At 40.9% G+C, this 20177-nt stretch overlaps 1 long non-coding RNA gene across 1 annotated transcript in view; it reads right to left on the bottom strand.

Annotated features, from left to right (window-relative positions):
* Nucleotides 1–215: 215 nt before the first annotated feature.
* Nucleotides 216–20177, bottom strand: part of LOC133608365 (uncharacterized) — a 69777-nt gene continuing 49815 nt past the window's right edge. The window contains exons 2-3 of the long non-coding RNA XR_009815584.2: nt 1271–1332; nt 216–339 (exon numbers count right to left, since the gene is read on the bottom strand). This is a non-coding gene — a long non-coding RNA (uncharacterized lncRNA). The remainder of the gene's footprint in view (nt 340–1270; nt 1333–20177) is intronic.

The raw sequence follows: 20177 nt of genomic DNA, 5'->3' as shown, positions 1-20177 counted from the left end.
GACGTCGATGTGAATGACTATGAGAAACCTTGGAGAGGACCGCATATGTGGGTACCCCCCCCCCCCCCCCCCCCCCGCCCTCCCCTCTAGGGGAGACCGAATGCAATGGATGTCGAGTGGGTCTGACATAATATTGTGAGAGTCCAGTCCATAGTGGATCCAACATAATAGTAAGAGTCCAGTCCATAGTGGATCTAACATAATAGTGAGAGTCCAGTCCATAGTGGGGCCAGCAGGAGACCATCCCGAGCGGAGACAGGTCGGCAACCGATGCACAGGTGAGCGGTCCACCCCGGGTCCCGACTCTGGACAGCCAGCACTTCATCCATAGCCACCGCACTTGGGATAGGGGGGAGCAGAGGAGAAAGGAAAAGAAACGGCAGATCAACTGGTCTAAAAAGGGGGTCTATTTAAAGGCTAGAGTATACAAATGAGTTTTAAGATGGGACTTAAATGCTTCTACTGAGGTAGCATCTCTAACTGTTACCGGGCTATAGAAAACGCTCTATAGCCCGTAGACTTTTTTGGGGCTCTGGGAATCACTAATAAGCCGGAGTTCTTTGAACGCAGATTTCTTGCCGGGACATATGGTACAATACGATCGGCAAGATAGGACGGAGCTAGACCGTGTAGTATTTTATACGTAAGTAGTAAAACCTTAAAGTCACATCTTAAGTGCACAGGAAGCCAGTGTAGGTGAGCCAGTATAGGCGTAATATGATCAAACTTTCTTGTTCTTGTCAAAAGTCTAGCAGCCGCATTTTGTACAAACTGTAATCTTTTAATGCTAGACATAGGGAGACCCGAAAATAATACGTTACAGTAGTCGAGACGAGACGTAACGAACGCATGAATAATGATCCCAGCGTCGCTAGTGGATAAAATAGAACGAATTTTAGCGATATTACGGAGATGAAAGAAGGTTGTTTTAGTAACACTCTTAATGTGTGACTCAAACGAGAGAGTTGGGTCGAAGATAATACCCAGATTTTTTACAGAGTCGCCTTGTGTAATTGTTTGGTTGTCAAATGTTAAGGTGGTATTATTAAATATATGTCGATGTCATGTCATGTACGGATGTACTTTGTGGTACGCTCTCTGCTCCACGCGCTGTAAGTCTTTGCTGTAGTCCAGCATTCTGTATTTGTTTACTTTGTAGCCAGTTCAGTTTTAGTTTTGTTCTGCGTAGCCTTCCCTAAGCTTCAATGCCTTTTCTTAACGGCACTCACCTTTTGTTTATTTTTGGTTTAAGCATTAAACACCTTTTTACCTGTATGCTGCCTCCCGCTGTCGTCTGCATGTTGTGATCACCACAAACCTTCTTCCCGACATCTACAAAGCAATTGATATGAAAGAGTATTATTACACAGTTACTCTGCCGAGCTCTAGACAGCACCGACACTCAACAACGGCACATTATTTACGGATTATAATTACTGGTTTGCAAAAAATATTTTTACCCAAAATAGGTGAAATTACATAATCTCCCACGGCACACCAGACTGTGTCTCACGTTGTTTAGACCAGTGGTTGAAAAACACTGGTCTAAGTCATGTCAAATCATAATAAAACAATTGGATCATTTATTACACCTCTAAGGCTGAAGCTTAGAGGTGACAGAGCTTTCGCCGTTGCTGCTCCCAAGCTCTGGAACGACCTACCCCTGAGTGTTAGACAAGCCTCCTCTCTTCCTGTTTTTAAATCTCTCTTAAAAACATACTTTTATTCCATGGCTTTTAACACTGAGTGATATCCATCCTGCAGTGGCGCCCCATAATACACCTGCTGTGAACCTGTTTTTATGTTTTTATTTATTCTATTTTAATTATTTATTTTTTATCGTGTTCTGTTTGTGTTGTGTTGTGTTTGCTCGGTACTCGTTTTATCTTTTAACCTGTTCATTGTACAGCACTTTGGCTACCCCTGTGGTAAATTTTAAATGTGCTTTATAAATAAAGTTGATTTGATTTGATTTGATTTGATTATTTCCCTGATGTTATAGTTATGGTTATCCATTCATTTTGAACGTGCATATAGTTGAAAAATGTCACATTTCTTTCTAGTTTCTCATTACGACAACCGAAAAGGAGTCGGAAGAAGCAGTGCTTATTTAATAATCCTTTCAAAGCAATTTCTAACACATTTGTTTAGACTTAGACAAACTTTAAAGTTAAAGTTATAGTCACTGATAGTCACACGCACACACTAGGTGTGGTGAAATTACCCTCTGCATTTGACCCATCCCCTTGTTCCACCCCCTGGGAGGTGAGGGGAGCAGTGAGCAGCAGCGGTGGCCGCGCTCGGGAATCATTTTGGTGATTTAACCCCCAATTCCAACCCTTGATGCTGAGTGCCAAATTGATCCACAAGGGAAATTTTTCCACACAGTAGCTCAGTTCAAAAGGATGGAAAGGGTAAGGATGGAAAGGATAAGGCAGGTATAAAATAGACTAAATATGTACCATAGTGGCAATATAAAATATAACTTATATGTAATATTTACATATTGTATATACAGTATATAATATATACTGATATATTATGTTATTATATGATATTAAACTTGTATATAATATATGCAATATAACACATCCCAATTATCTTGTACAATATTACAGTATTTTTTTAGAGATGTCCAATAAATGCGTTAAAATGTAAGATCGGAAATTATCTGTATCGTTTTTTTTATTATCGGTATGTTTTTTTTTTGTTTTTTTTAAATTAAATCAACATAAAAAAAACACAAGATACACTTACAATTAGTGCACCAACCCAAAAAACCTCCCTCCCCCATTTACACTCATTCACACTCATTCACACAAAAGGGTTGTTTCTTTCTGTTATTAATATTCTGGTTCCTACATTATATATCAATATATATCAATACAGTCTGCAAGGGATACAGTCCTTAAGCACACATGATTGTGCGTGCTGCTGGTCCACTAATAGTACTAACTTTTAACACTTAATTTTACTCATTTTCATTAATTACTAGTTTCTATGTAACTGTTTTTATATTGTTTTACTTTCTTTTTTATTCAAGAAAATGTTTTTAATTTATTTATCTTATTTTATTTATTTATTTTTTTTTTTAAAGTACCTTATCTTCACCATACCTGGTTGTCCAAATTAGGCATAATAATGTGTTAATTCCACGACTGTATATATCGGTTGATACCGGTATGGGTAATTAAAGAGTTGGACAATATCGGAATATCGGATATTGGCAAAAAGCCATTATCGGACATCCCTGATATTTAGTATTGTTTGATTATTATATATATATATGGTCTATATATACATATAATAAATCTTAGAGCTACATAGCCCCCTGGTGTCTGTGTCGTCATCTCCCCTTAGTCAACCATAACACTATTAAGATAAAAAATATATAAAAATCAAATTACAGGATGTTATTTATGTCGTTTGCTCATTTTCCTCGACAACATGTGGTTTATTTTTTTTACATATGTAGCATCATCTACAAAGATACAAAGAATTGTTATTGCGACATCTAGTGGACACATTTAGAACAGCAGTTTCTTTCATTCAAAAATTTCGGCTCATTTTTATACTTAGCAAACTCATCCCGCTGGCCGGATAAAACCTGTTCACGGGCCTGATCCGGCCCGCGGGCCGTACGTTTGACACCCCTGCTATAACCCATCGGGGGGGTCGCCACAAATGCAACTTCCAGACCAATATTCGGATGTTTTCAGACCTTAACAACAGTCATGTCTTTATTCCGTCCCTCTGCAAAGCAATCAGACAAGTCCCGCATTAACTCCAGGCGGCAATGAGGGGGAAGGGGGTGGCAGCCCATTAATATTTCACCTGTTTCCAGGCCTGTTTGTGCCATACATCAATGCCTAACCTCTCCTTTCCCAGCCATACATTAGAAGTATTTTCAAAATACTTCATTGTCGGCGCGTGGCAGTCTCATTACTTATTAAGATAAGAGCAAAAAAGATGTGGTGCAGCACTTCTGGCTAAGCTCCACTCGGCTGTTTTTCCACCTCACAACCTCTTCTTGTTCTTGGCTAAAAATATAAGTGAGTTGTTTAGTTCAGTGGAGGCGAAAAAGAAAGCGCGGTAAAGAAAAAACTCGCTGTGCTGGTCAGTCTGTGGTAAACAAAACTCTTACATATATTGTGAATTGTTTAAGAATAAGGACACTAAATTGGCCCTAGTGTGTGACCCCAAAACATACTTGCCAACCCTCCCGGATTTTCCGGGAGACTCCCGAAATTCAGGGCCTCTCCCGAAAACCTCCCGGGACACATTTTCTCCCGAAAATCTCCCGAAATTCAGGCGGAGCTGGAAGCCACGCCCCCTCCAGCTCCATGCGGACCTGGAGGCAACACCACGTAAATCGTTGGCCAACCAAAAAGTAACCCCAGTACGCTATAGCCAACATTCACCAGGAGATGGCAACAGACAAATATAGATCACTCTATTACATTCCCCCCCTTTTAGAAATGTATAGAAATTACTCTAAATAAATAAACAACCCAACCAAAAAATGCAGCAGCTCAATTAAAAAACTGTACTTAAGCCACATTATTTTCTTTTCTTTTTTAGTACTGAACTCTTAACCCTCATTTGTAAAAAAAAATAACATGCTTATTATACAAACAGTATTTGTACACCTTTAACACAGATTTTTATACTGTCTTCAGAGTTTCAGTTTTTTTGGTGGTACTCGAAACCTTTCTGAGTACCTGCGAAAGGGTGTTCAGCATGGTTGGAAAAATAGTGACAGAGAATAGAACAAGGATGGACAATTCAACCCTTAACTCAACAATGAGTAGATGAGTGTTATGTGTGTGTATATGTGTAAATAAATGAACACTGAAATTCAAGTATTTCTTTTATATATATATATATATATATATATATATATATATATATATATATATATATATATATATATATTAGAGATGCGCGGTTTGCGGGCACAACCGCGGAGTCCGCGGATTATCCGCGGATCGGGCGGATGAAATTAAAAAAGATTAGATTTTATCCGCGGGTCGAGTCGGGTCGGGCGGTTGAAATTAAAAAAAATTAAATTTTAAATAGATTCAGGCGGGTGGCAGTTAAACCAATTCGGAAATATATATACATAGTTAAATGTTGTTACCCACATACGAAAAACGAGCAGGCACCTGCTGCATATGGAATATTGGAATATTTAATATACAAACCCCAAAACCAGTGAAGTTGGCACGTTGTGTAAATGGTAAATAACAACATAATACAATGATTTGCAAATCCTTTTCAACTTATATTCTATTGAATAGACTGCAGAGACAAGATACTTAACCTTCGTACTGGAAAACGTTGTTATTTTTTGCAAATATTAGCTCATTCGGAATTTGATGCCTGCAACATGTTTCAAAAAAGCTGGCACAAGTGGCAAAGAAGACTGAGAAAGTTGCGGAATGCTCATCAAACTCTTATTTGGAACATCCCACAGGTGAACAGGCTAATTGGGAACAGGTGGGTGCCATGATTGGGGTTAAAAGCAGGTTCCAATGAAATGCTCAGTCATTCACAAACGAGGACGGGGCGAGGGTCACCACTTTGTGAACAAATGCGTGAGCAAACTGTCGAACAGTTTAAGAACAAACTTTCTCAACGAGCTATTGCAAGGAATCTATGGGATTTCACCCATCTACGGTCCGTAATATCATCAAAAGGTTCAGAGAATCCGGAGAAATCACTGCACGTAAGCGATGATATTACGGACCTTCCATCCCTCAGGCGGTACTGCATCAAAAACCGACATCGGTGTGTAAAGCATATCACCACATGGGCTCAGGAACACTTCAGAAAATAAGTAATTTGGAAAATTATCGAACAGTTTAAGAACAACATTTCTCAACTAGCTATTGCAAGGAATTTATGGGATTTCACCCATCTACGGTCCGTAATATTATCAAAAGGTTCAGAGAATCCGGAGAAATCACTGCACGTAAGCGATGATATTACGGACCTTCCATCCCTCAGGCGGTACTGCATCAAAAACCGACATCGGTGTGTAAAGGATATCACCACATGGGCTCAGGAACACTTCAGAAAATAAGTAATTTGGAGAATTATCGAACAGTTTAAGAACAACATTTCTCAACGAGCTATTGCAAGGAATTCATGGGATTTCACCCATCTACGGTCCGTAATATCATCAAAAGGTTCAGAGAATCCGGAGAAATCACTGCACGTAAGCGATGATATTACGGACCTTCCATCCCTCAGGCGGTACTGCATCAAAAAAACGACATCGGTGTGTAAAGGATATCACCACATGGGCTCAGGAACACTTCAGAAAATAAGTAATTTGGAAAATTATCGAACAGTTTAAGAACAACATTTCTCAACTAGCTATTGCAAGGAATTTATGGGATTTCACCCATCTACGGTCCGTAATATCATGAAAAGGTTCAGAGAATCCGGAGAAATCACTGCACGTAAGCGATGATATTACGGACCTTCCATCCCTCAGGCGGTACTGCATCAAAAAAACGACATTTGTGTGTAAAGGATATCACCACATGGGCTCAGGAACACTTCAGAAAATAAGTAATTTGGAGAATTATCGAACAGTTTAAGAACAACATTTCTCAACGAGCTATTGCAAGGAATTTATGGGATTTCACCCATCTACGGTCCGTAATATCATCAAAAGGTTCAGAGAATCCGGAGAAATCACTGCAAGTAAGCGATGATATTACGGACCTTCCATCCCTCAGGTGTGTAAAGGATATCACCACATGGGCTCAGGAACACTTCAGAAAATAAGTAATTTGGAAAATTATCGAACAGTTTAAGAACAACATTTCTCAACCAGCTATTGCAAGGAATTTATGTGATTTCACCCATCTACGGTCCGTAATATCATCAAAAGGTTCAGAGAATCCGGAGAAACCACTGCACGTAAGCGATGATATTACGGACCTTCCATCCCTCAGGCGGTACTGCATCAAAAACCGACATCGGTGTGTAAAGGATATCACCACATGGGCTCAGGAACACTTCAGAAAATAAATAATTTGGAGAATTATCGAACAGTTTAAGAACAACATTTCTCAACGAGCTATTGCAAGGAATTTATGTGATTTCACCCATCTACGGTCCGTAATATCATGAAATGGTTCAGAGAATCCGGAGAAACCACTGCACGTAAGCGATGATATTACGGACCTTCCATCCCTCAGGCGGTACTGCATCAAAAAAACGACATCGGTGTGTAAAGGATATCACCACATGGGCTCAGGAACACTTCAGAAAATAAGTAATTTGGAGAATTATCGAACAGTTTAAGAACAACATTTCCCAACGAGCTATTGCAAGGAATTTATGGGATTTCACCCATCTACGGTCCGTAATATCATCAAAAGGTTCAGAGAATCCGGAGAAATCACTGCACGTAGGCGATGATATTACGGACCTTCCATCCCTCAGGCGGTACTGCATCAAAAAAAACGACATTGGTGTGTAAAGGATATCACCACATGGGCTCAGGAACACTTCAGAAAATAAGTAATTTGGAGAATTATCGAACAGTTTAAGAACAACATTTCTCAACGAGCTATTGCAAGGAATTCATGGGATTTCACCCATCTACGGTCCGTAATATCATCAAAAGGTTCAGAGAATCCGGAGAAACCACTGCACGTAAGCGATGATATTACGGACCTTCCATCCCTCAGGCGGTACTGCATCAAAAAAAACCGACATCGGTGTGTAAAGGATATCACCACATGGGCTCAGGAACACTTCAGAAAATAAGTAATTTGGAGAATTATCGAACAGTTTAAGAACAACATTTCCCAACGAGCTATTGCAAGGAATTTATGGGATTTCACCCATCTACGGTCCGTAATATCATCAAAAGGTTCAGAGAATCCGGAGAAACCACTGCACGTAAGCGATGATATTACGGACCTCCCATCCCTCAGGCGGTACTGCATCAAAAACCGTCATCGGTGTGTAAAGGATATCACCACATGGGCTCAGGAACACTTCAGACAATAAGTAATTTGGAGAATTATCGAACAGTTTAAGAACAACATTTCTCAACGAGCTATTGCAAGGAATTTATGGGATTTCACCCATCTACGGTCCGTAATATCATCAAAAGGTTCAGAGAATCCGGAGAAATCACTGCACGTAAGCGATGATATTACGGACCTTCCATCCCTCAGGCGGTACTGCATCAAAAAAACGACATCGGTGTGTAAAGGATATCACCACATGGGCTCAGGAACACTTCAGAAAATAAGTAATTTGGAGAATTATCGAACAGTTTAAGAACAACATTTCCCAACGAGCTATTGCAAGGAATTCATGGGATTTCACCCATCTACGGTCCGTAATATCATCAAAAGGTTCAGAGAATCCGGAGAAATCACTGCACGTAAGCGATAATATTACGGACCTCCCATCCCTCAGGCGGTACTGCATCAAAAAACCGACATCGGTGTGTGAAGGATATCACCACATGGGCTCAGGAACACTTCAGAAAATAAGTAATTTGGAGAATTATCAAACAGTTTAAGAACAACATTTCTCAACGAGCTATTGCAAGGAATTCATGGGATTTCACCCATCTACGGTCCGTAATATCATCAAAAGGTTCAGAGAATCCGGAGAAATCACTGCACGTAAGCGATGATATTACGGACCTTCCATCCCTCAGGCGGTACTGCATCAAAAACCGTCATCGGTGTGTAAAGGATATCACCACATGGGCTCAGGAACACTTCAGAAAATAAGTAATTTGGAAAATTATCGAACAGTTTAAGAACAACATTTCTCAACTAGCTATTGCAAGGAATTTATGGGATTTCACCCATCTACGGTCCGTAATATCATCAAAAGGTTCAGAGAATCCGGAGAAATCACTGCACGTAAGCGATGATATTACGGACCTTCCATCCCTCAGGCGGTACTGCATCAAAAAAACGACATCGGTGTGTAAAGGATATCACCACATGGGCTCAGGAACACTTCAGAAAATAAGTAATTTGGAGAATTATCGAACAGTTTAAGAACAACATTTCCCAACGAGCTATTGCAAGGAATTTATGGGATTTCACCCATCTACGGTCCGTAATATCATCAAAAGGTTCAGAGAATCCGGAGAAACCACTGCACGTAAGCGATGATATTACGCACCTTCCATCCCTCAGGCGGTACTGCATCAAAAACCGACATCGGTGTGTAAAGGATATCACCACATGGGCTCAGGAACACTTCAGAAAATAAGTAATTTGGAGAATTATCGAACAGTTTAAGAACAACATTTCCCAACGAGCTATTGCAAGGAATTTATGGGATTTCACCCATCTACGGTCCGTAATATCATCAAAAGGTTCAGAGAATCCGGAGAAACCACTGCACGTAAGCGATGATATTACGGACCTTCCATCCCTCAGGCGGTACTGCATCAAAAAAACGACATCGGTGTGTAAAGGATATCACCACATGGGCTCAGGAACACTTCAGAAAATAAGTAATTTGGAGAATTATCGAACAGTTTAAGAACAACATTTCCCAACGAGCTATTGCAAGGAATTTATGGGATTTCACCCATCTACGGTCCGTAATATCATCAAAAGGTTCAGAGAATCCGGAGAAACCACTGCACGTAAGCGATGATATTACGGACCTCCCATCCCTCAGGCGGTACTGCATCAAAAACCGTCATCGGTGTGTAAAGGATATCACCACATGGGCTCAGGAACACTTCAGAAAATAAGTAATTTGGAGAATTATCGAACAGTTTAAGAACAACATTTCCCAACGAGCTATTGCAAAGAATTCATGGGATTTCACCCATCTACGGTCCGTAATATCATCAAAAGGTTCAGAGAATCCGGAGAAATCACTGCACGTAAGCGATGATATTACGGACCTCCCATCCCTCAGGCGGTACTGCATCAAAAAAACGACATCGGTGTGTAAAGGATATCACCACATGGGCTCAGGAACACTTCAGAAAATAAGTAATTTGGAAAATTATCGAACAGTTTAAGAACAACATTTCTCAACTAGCTATTGCAAGGAATTTATGGGATTTCACCCATCTACGGTCCGTAATATCATCAAAAGGTTCAGAGAATCCGGAGAAACCACTGCACGTAAGCGATGATATTACGCACCTTCCATCCCTCAGGCGGTACTGCATCAAAAAAACGACATCGGTGTGTAAAGGATATCACCACATGGGCTCAGGAACACTTCAGAAAATAAGTAATTTGGAGAATTATCGAACAGTTTAAGAACAACATTTCCCAACGAGCTATTGCAAGGAAATCATGGGATTTCACCCATCTACGGTCCGTAATATCATCAAAAGGTTCAGAGAATCCGGAGAAATCACTGCACGTAAGCGATGATATTACGGACCTCCCATCCCTCAGGCGGTACTGCATCAAAAAAACGACATCGGTGTGTAAAGGATATCACCACATGGGCTCAGGAACACTTCAGAAAATAAGTAATTTGGAGAATTATCGAACAGTTTAAGAACAACATTTCCCAACGAGCTATTGCAAGGAATTTATGGGATTTCACCCATCTACGGTCCGTAATATCATCAAAAGGTTCAGAGAATCCGGAGAAACCACTGCACGTAAGCGATGATATTACGCACCTTCCATCCCTCAGGCGGTACTGCATCAAAAACCGACATCGGTGTGTAAAGGATATCACCACATGGGCTCAGGAACACTTCAGAAAATAAGTAATTTGGAGAATTATCGAACAGTTTAAGAACAACATTTCCCAACGAGCTATTGCAAGGAATTTATGGGATTTCACCCATCTACGGTCCGTAATATCATCAAAAGGTTCAGAGAATCCGGAGAAACCACTGCACGTAAGCGATGATATTACGGACCTTCCATCCCTCAGGCGGTACTGCATCAAAAAAACGACATCGGTGTGTAAAGGATATCACCACATGGGCTCAGGAACACTTCAGAAAATAAGTAATTTGGAGAATTATCGAACAGTTTAAGAACAACATTTCCCAACGAGCTATTGCAAGGAATTTATGGGATTTCACCCATCTACGGTCCGTAATATCATCAAAAGGTTCAGAGAATCCGGAGAAACCACTGCACGTAAGCGATGATATTACGGACCTCCCATCCCTCAGGCGGTACTGCATCAAAAACCGTCATCGGTGTGTAAAGGATATCACCACATGGGCTCAGGAACACTTCAGAAAATAAGTAATTTGGAGAATTATCGAACAGTTTAAGAACAACATTTCCCAACGAGCTATTGCAAAGAATTCATGGGATTTCACCCATCTACGGTCCGTAATATCATCAAAAGGTTCAGAGAATCCGGAGAAATCACTGCACGTAAGCGATGATATTACGGACCTCCCATCCCTCAGGCGGTACTGCATCAAAAAAACGACATCGGTGTGTAAAGGATATCACCACATGGGCTCAGGAACACTTCAGAAAATAAGTAATTTGGAAAATTATCGAACAGTTTAAGAACAACATTTCTCAACTAGCTATTGCAAGGAATTTATGGGATTTCACCCATCTACGGTCCGTAATATCATCAAAAGGTTCAGAGAATCCGGAGAAATCACTGCACGTAAGCGATGATATTACGGACCTTCCATCCCTCAGGCGGTACTGCATCAAAAAAACGACATCGGTGTGTAAAGGACATCACCACATGGGCTCAGGAACACTTCAGAAAATAAATAATTTGGAGAATTATCGAACAGTTTAAGAACAACATTTCTCAACGAGCTATTGCAAGGAATTTATGGGATTTCACCCATCTACGGTCCGTAATATCATGAAAAGGTTCAGAGAATCCGGAGAAATCACTGCACGTAAGCGATGATATTACGGACCTTCCATCCCTCAGGCGGTACTGCATCAAAAACCGACATCGGTGTGTAAAGGATATCACCACATGGGCTCAGGAACACTTCAGAAAATAAGTAATTTGGAGAATTATCGAACAGTTTAAGAACAACATTTCCCAACGAGCTATTGCAAGGAATTTATGGGATTTCACCCATCTACGGTCCGTAATATCATCAAAAGGTTCAGAGAATCCGGAGAAATCACTGCACGTAAGCGATGATATTACGGACCTTCCATCCCTCAGGCGGTACTGCATCAAAAAACGACATCGGTGTGTAAAGGATATCACCACATGGGCTCAGGAACACTTCAGAAAATAAGTAATTTGGAGAATTATCGAACAGTTTAAGAACAACATTTCCCAACGAGCTATTGCAAGGAATTTATGGGATTTCACCCATCTACGGTCCGTAATATCATCAAAAGGTTCAGAGAATCCGGAGAAATCACTGCACGTAAGCGATGATATTACGGACCTTCCATCCCTCAGGCGGTACTGCATCAAAAAAACTACATCGGTGTGTAAAGGATATCACCACATGGGCTCAGGAACACTTCAGAAAATAAGTAATTTGGAGAATTATCGAACAGTTTAAGAACAACATTTCTCAACGAGCTATTGCAAGGAATTTATGGGATTTCACCCATCTACGGTCCGTAATATCATCAAAAGGTTCAGAGAATCCGGAGAAACCACTGCACGTAAGCGATGATATTACGGACCTTCCATCCCTCAGGCGGTACTGCATCAAAAAAACGACATCGGTGTGTAAAGGATATCACCACATGGGCTCAGGAACACTTCAGAAAATAAGTAATTTGGAGAATTATCGAACAGTTTAAGAACAACATTTCCCAACGAGCTATTGCAAGGAATTTATGGGATTTCACCCATCTACGGTCCGTAATATCATCAAAAGGTTCAGAGAATCCGGAGAAACCACTGCACGTAAGCGATGATATTACGGACCTCCCATCCCTCAGGCGGTACTGCATCAAAAACCGTCATCGGTGTGTAAAGGATATCACCACATGGGCTCAGGAACACTTCAGAAAATAAGTAATTTGGAGAATTATCGAACAGTTTAAGAACAACATTTCCCAACGAGCTATTGCAAAGAATTCATGGGATTTCACCCATCTACGGTCCGTAATATCATCAAAAGGTTCAGAGAATCCGGAGAAATCACTGCACGTAAGCGATGATATTACGGACCTCCCATCCCTCAGGCGGTACTGCATCAAAAAAACGACATCGGTGTGTAAAGGATATCACCACATGGGCTCAGGAACACTTCAGAAAATAAGTAATTTGGAGAATTATCGAACAGTTTAAGAACAACATTTCCCAACGAGCTATTGCAAAGAATTCATGGGATTTCACCCATCTACGGTCCGTAATATCATCAAAAGGTTCAGAGAATCCGGAGAAATCACTGCACGTAAGCGATGATATTACGGACCTCCCATCCCTCAGGCGGTACTGCATCAAAAAAACGACATCGGTGTGTAAAGGATATCACCACATGGGCTCAGGAACACTTCAGAAAATAAGTAATTTGGAAAATTATCGAACAGTTTAAGAACAACATTTCTCAACTAGCTATTGCAAGGAATTTATGGGATTTCACCCATCTACGGTCCGTAATATCATCAAAAGGTTCAGAGAATCCGGAGAAATCACTGCACGTAAGCGATGATATTACGGACCTTCCATCCCTCAGGCGGTACTGCATCAAAAAAACGACATCGGTGTGTAAAGGACATCACCACATGGGCTCAGGAACACTTCAGAAAATAAATAATTTGGAGAATTATCGAACAGTTTAAGAACAACATTTCTCAACGAGCTATTGCAAGGAATTTATGGGATTTCACCCATCTACGGTCCGTAATATCATGAAAAGGTTCAGAGAATCCGGAGAAATCACTGCACGTAAGCGATGATATTACGGACCTTCCATCCCTCAGGCGGTACTGCATCAAAAACCGACATCGGTGTGTAAAGGATATCACCACATGGGCTCAGGAACACTTCAGAAAATAAGTAATTTGGAGAATTATCGAACAGTTTAAGAACAACATTTCTCAACTAGCTATTGCAAGGAATTTATGGGATTTCACCCATCTACGGTCCGTAATATCATCAAAAGGTTCAGAGAATCCGGAGAAATCACTGCACGTAAGCGATGATATTACGGACCTTCCATCCCTCAGGCGGTACTGCATCAAAAAAACGACATCGGTGTGTAAAGGATATCACCACATGGGCTCAGGAACACTTCAGAAAATAAGTAATTTGGAGAATTATCGAACAGTTTAAGAACAACATTTCTCAACTAGCTATTGCAAGGAATTTATGGGATTTCACCCATCTACGGTCCGTAATATCATCAAAAGGTTCAGAGAATCCGGAGAAATCACTGCACGTAAGCGATGATGTTACGGACCTTCCATCCCTCAGGCGGTACTGCATCAAAAAAACGCCATCGGTGTGTAAAGGACATCACCACATGGGCTCAGGAACACTTCAGAAAATAAATAATTTGGAGAATTATCGAACAGTTTAAGAACAACATTTCTCAACGAGCTATTGCAAGGAATTTATGGGATTTCACCCATCTACGGTCCGTAATATCATCAAAAGGTTCAGAGAATCCGGAGAAACCACTGCACGTAAGCGATGATATTACGGACCTTCCATCCCTCAGGCGGTACTGCATCAAAAACCGACATCGGTCTGTAAAGGATATCACTACATGGGCTCAGGAACACTTCAGAAAATAAGTAATTTGGAAAATTATCGAACAGTTTAAGAACAACATTTCTCAACTAGCTATTGCAAGGAATTTATGCGATTTCACCCATCTACGGTCCGTAATATCATCAAAAGGTTCAGAGAATCCGGAGAAATCACTGCACGTAAGCGATGATATTACGGACCTTCCATCCCTCAGGCGGTACTGCATCAAAAACCGACATCGGTGTGTAAAGGATATCACCACATGGGCTCAGGAACACTTCAGAAAATAAGTAATTTGGAGAATTATCGAACAGTTTAAGAACAAAATTTCTCAACGAGCTATTGCAAGGAATTCATGGGATTTCACCCATCTACGGTCCGTAATATCATCAAAAGGTTCAGAGAATCCGGAGAAATCACTGCACGTAAGCGATGATATTACGGACCTTCCATCCCTCAGGCGGTACTGCATCAAAAAAACGACAGCGGTGTGTAAAGGATATCACCACATGGGCTCAGGAACACTTCAGAAAATAAGTAATTTGGAGAATTATCGAACAGTTTAAGAACAACATTCCCCAACGAGCTATTGCAAGGAATTTATGGGATTTCACCCATCTACGGTCCGTAATATCATCAAAAGGTTCAGAGAATCCGGAGAAACCACTGCACGTAAGCGATGATATTACGGACCTTCCATCCCTCAGGCGGTACTGCATCAAAAAAACGACATCGGTGTGTAAAGGATATCACCACATGGGCTCAGGAACACTTCAGAAAATAAGTAATTTGGAGAATTATCGAACAGTTTAAGAACAACATTTCTCAACTAGCTATTGCAAGGAATTTATGGGATTTCACCCATCTACGGTCCGTAATATCATCAAAAGGTTCAGAGAATCCGGAGAAATCACTGCACGTAAGCGATGATATTACGGACCTTCCATCCCTCAGGCGGTACTGCATCAAAAAAACGACATCGGTGTGTAAAGGATATCACCACATGGGCTCAGGAACACTTCAGAAAATAAGTAATTTGGAGAATTATCGAACAGTTTAAGAACAACATTTCTCAACTAGCTATTGCAAGGAATTTATGGGATTTCACCCATCTACGGTCCGTAATATCATCAAAAGGTTCAGAGAATCCGGAGAAATCACTGCACGTAAGCGATGATATTACGGACCTTCCATCCCTCAGGCGGTACTGCATCAAAAAAACGACATCGGTGTGTAAAGGATATCACCACATGGGCTCAGGAACACTTCAGAAAATAAGTAATTTGGAAAATTATCGAACAGTTTAAGAACAACATTTCTCAACTAGCTATTGCAAGGAATTTATGGGATTTCACCCATCTACGGTCCGTAATATCATCAAAAGGTTCAGAGAATCCGGGGAAATCACTGCACGTAAGCGATGATATTACGGACCTTCCATCCCTCAGGCGGTACTGCATCAAAAAAAACGACATCGGTGTGTAAAGGATATCACCACATGGGCTCAGGAACACTTCAGAAAATAAGTAATTTGGAGAATTATCGAACAGTTTAAGAACAACATTTCCCAACGAGCTATTGCAAGGAATTTATGGGATTTCACCCATCTACGGTCCGTAATATCATCAAAAGGTTCAGAGAATCCGGAGAAATCACTGCACGTAAGCGATGATATTACGGACCTTCCATCCCTCAGGCGGTACTGCATCAAAAACCGACATCGGTGTGTAAAGGATATCACCACATGGGCTCAGGAACACTTCAGAAAATAAGTAATTTGGAGAATTATCGAACAGTTTAAGAACAAAATTTCTCAACGAGCTATTGCAAGGAATTCATGGGATTTCACCCATCTACGGTCCGTAATATCATCAAAAGGTTCAGAGAATCCGGAGAAATCACTGCACGTAAGCGATGATATTACGGACCTTCCATCCCTCAGGCGGTACTGCATCAAAAAAACGACAGCGGTGTGTAAAGGATATCACCACATGGGCTCAGGAACACTTCAGAAAATAAGTAATTTGGAGAATTATCGAACAGTTTAAGAACAACATTCCCCAACGAGCTATTGCAAGGAATTTATGGGATTTCACCCATCTACGGTCCGTAATATCATCAAAAGGTTCAGAGAATCCGGAGAAACCACTGCACGTAAGCGATGATATTACGGACCTTCCATCCCTCAGGCGGTACTGCATCAAAAAAACGACATCGGTGTGTAAAGGATATCACCACATGGGCTCAGGAACACTTCAGAAAATAAGTAATTTGGAGAATTATCGAACAGTTTAAGAACAACATTTCTCAACTAGCTATTGCAAGGAATTTATGGGATTTCACCCATCTACGGTCCGTAATATCATCAAAAGGTTCAGAGAATCCGGAGAAATCACTGCACGTAAGCGATGATATTACGGACCTTCCATCCCTCAGGCGGTACTGCATCAAAAAAACGACATCGGTGTGTAAAGGATATCACCACATGGGCTCAGGAACACTTCAGAAAATAAGTAATTTGGAGAATTATCGAACAGTTTAAGAACAACATTTCTCAACTAGCTATTGCAAGGAATTTATGGGATTTCACCCATCTACGGTCCGTAATATCATCAAAAGGTTCAGAGAATCCGGAGAAATCACTGCACGTAAGCGATGATATTACGGACCTTCCATCCCTCAGGCGGTACTGCATCAAAAAAACGACATCGGTGTGTAAAGGATATCACCACATGGGCTCAGGAACACTTCAGAAAATAAGTAATTTGGAAAATTATCGAACAGTTTAAGAACAACATTTCTCAACTAGCTATTGCAAGGAATTTATGGGATTTCACCCATCTACGGTCCGTAATATCATCAAAAGGTTCAGAGAATCCGGGGAAATCACTGCACGTAAGCGATGATATTACGGACCTTCCATCCCTCAGGCGGTACTGCATCAAAAAAAACGACATCGGTGTGTAAAGGATATCACCACATGGGCTCAGGAACACTTCAGAAAATAAGTAATTTGGAGAATTATCGAACAGTTTAAGAACAACATTTCCCAACGAGCTATTGCAAGGAATTTATGGGATTTCACCCATCTACGGTCCGTAATATCATCAAAAGGTTCAGAGAATCCGCTGAAATCACTGCACGTAAGCGATGATATTACGGACCTTCCATCCCTCAGGCGGTACTGCATCAAAAAAACGACATCGGTGTGTAAAGGATATCACCACATGGGCTCAGGAACACTTCAGAAAATAAGTAATTTGGAGAATTATCGAACAGTTTAAGAACAACATTTCCCAACGAGCTATTGCAAGGAATTTATGGGATTTCACCCATCTACGGTCCGTAATATCATCAAAAGGTTCAGAGAATCCGGAGAAACCACTGCACGTAAGCGATGATATTACGGACCTCCCATCCCTCAGGCGGTACTGCATCAAAAAAACGACATCGGTGTGTAAAGGATATCACCACATGGGCTCAGGAACACTTCAGAAAATAAGTAATTTGGAGAATTATTGAACAGTTTAAGAACAACATTTCCCAACGAGCTATTGCAAGGAATTCATGGGATTTCACCCATCTACGGTCCGTAATATCATCAAAAGGTTCAGAGAATCCGGAGAAATCATTGCACGTAAGCGATGATATTACGGACCTTCCATCCCTCAGGCGGTACTGCATCAAAAACCGACATCGGTGTGTAAAGGATATCACCACATGGGCTCAGGAACACTTCAGAAAATAAGTAATTTGGAGAATTATCGAACAGTTTAAGAACAACATTTCCCAACGAGCTATTGCAAGGAATTTATGGGATTTCACCCATCTACGGTCCGTAATATCATCAAAAGGTTCAGAGAATCCGGAGAAATCACTGCACGTAAGCGATGATATTACGGACCTTCCATCTCTCAGGCGGTACTGCATCAAAAAAACGACATCGGTGTGTAAAGGATATCACCACATGGGCTCAGGAACACTTCAGAAAATAAGTAATTTGGAGAATTATCGAACAGTTTAAGAACAACATTTCCCAACGAGCTATTGCAAGGAATTTATGGGATTTCACCCATCTACGGTCCGTAATATCATCAAAAGGTTCAGAGAATCCGGAGAAATCATTGCACATAAGCGATGATATTACGGACCTTCCATCCCTCAGGCGGTACTGCATCAAAAAAACGACATCGGTGTGTAAAGGATATCACCACATGGGCTCAGGAACACTTCAGAAAATAAGTAATTTGGAGATTTATCGAACAGTTTAAGAACAACATTTCCCAACGAGCTATTGCAAGGAATTTATGGGATTTCACCCATCTACGGTCCGTAATATCATCAAAAGGTTCAGAGAATCCGGAGAAATCACTGCACGTAAGCGATGATGTTACGGACCTTCCATCCCTCAGGCGGTACTGCATCAAAAAACCGACATCGGTGTGTAAAGGATATCACCACATGGGCTCAGGAACACTTCAGAAAATAAGTAATTTGGAGAATTATCGAACAGTTTAAGAACAACATTTCCCAACTAGCTATTGCAAGGAATTTATGGGATTTCACCCATCTACGGTCCGTAATATCATCAAAAGGTTCAGAGAATCCGGAAAAACCACTGCACGTAAGCGATGATATTACGGACCTCCCATCCCTCAGGCGGTACTGCATCAAAAAACCGACATCGGTGTGTAAAGGACATCACCACATGGGCTCAGGAACACTTCAGAAAATAAGTAATTTGGAGAATTATCGAACAGTTTAAGAACAACATTTCTCAACGAGCTATTGCAAGGAATTTATGGGATTTCACCCATCTACGGTCCGTAATATCATCAAAAGGTTCAGAGAATCCGGAGAAATCACTGCACGTAAGCGATGATATTACGGACCTCCCATCCCTCAGGCGGTACTGCATCAAAAACCGTCATCGGTGTGTAAAGGATATCACCACATGGGCTCAGGAACACTTCAGAAAATAAGTAATTTGGAGAATTATCGAACAGTTTAAGAACAACATTTCCCAACGAGCTATTGCAAGGAATTTATGGGATTTCACCCATCTACGGTCCGTAATATCATCAAAAGGTTCAGAGAATCCGGAGAAATCACTGCACGTAAGCGATGATGTTACGGACCTCCCATCCCTCAGGCGGTACTGCATCAAAAACCGACATCGGTGTGTAAAGGATATCACCACATGGGCTCAGGAACACTTCAGAAAATAAGTAATTTGGAAAATTATCGAACAGTTTAAGAACAACATTTCTCAACGAGCTATTGCAAGGAATTTATGGGATTTCACCCATCTACGGTCCGTAATATCATCAAAAGGTTCAGAGAATCCGGAGAAATCACTGCACGTAAGCGATGATATTACGGACCTTCCATCCCTCAGGCGGTACTGCATCAAAAAAACGACATCGGTGTGTAAAGGATATCACCACATGGGCTCAGGAACACTTCAGAAAATAAGTAATTTGGAGAATTATCGAACAGTTTAAGAACAACATTTCTCAACGAGCTAT

This window comes from Nerophis lumbriciformis, linkage group LG06, assembly GCF_033978685.3.
Source record: "Nerophis lumbriciformis linkage group LG06, RoL_Nlum_v2.1, whole genome shotgun sequence".
Lineage (NCBI taxonomy): Eukaryota > Metazoa > Chordata > Actinopteri > Syngnathiformes > Syngnathidae > Nerophis > Nerophis lumbriciformis.
This window is presented reverse-complemented; position numbering and strand designations above follow the sequence as displayed.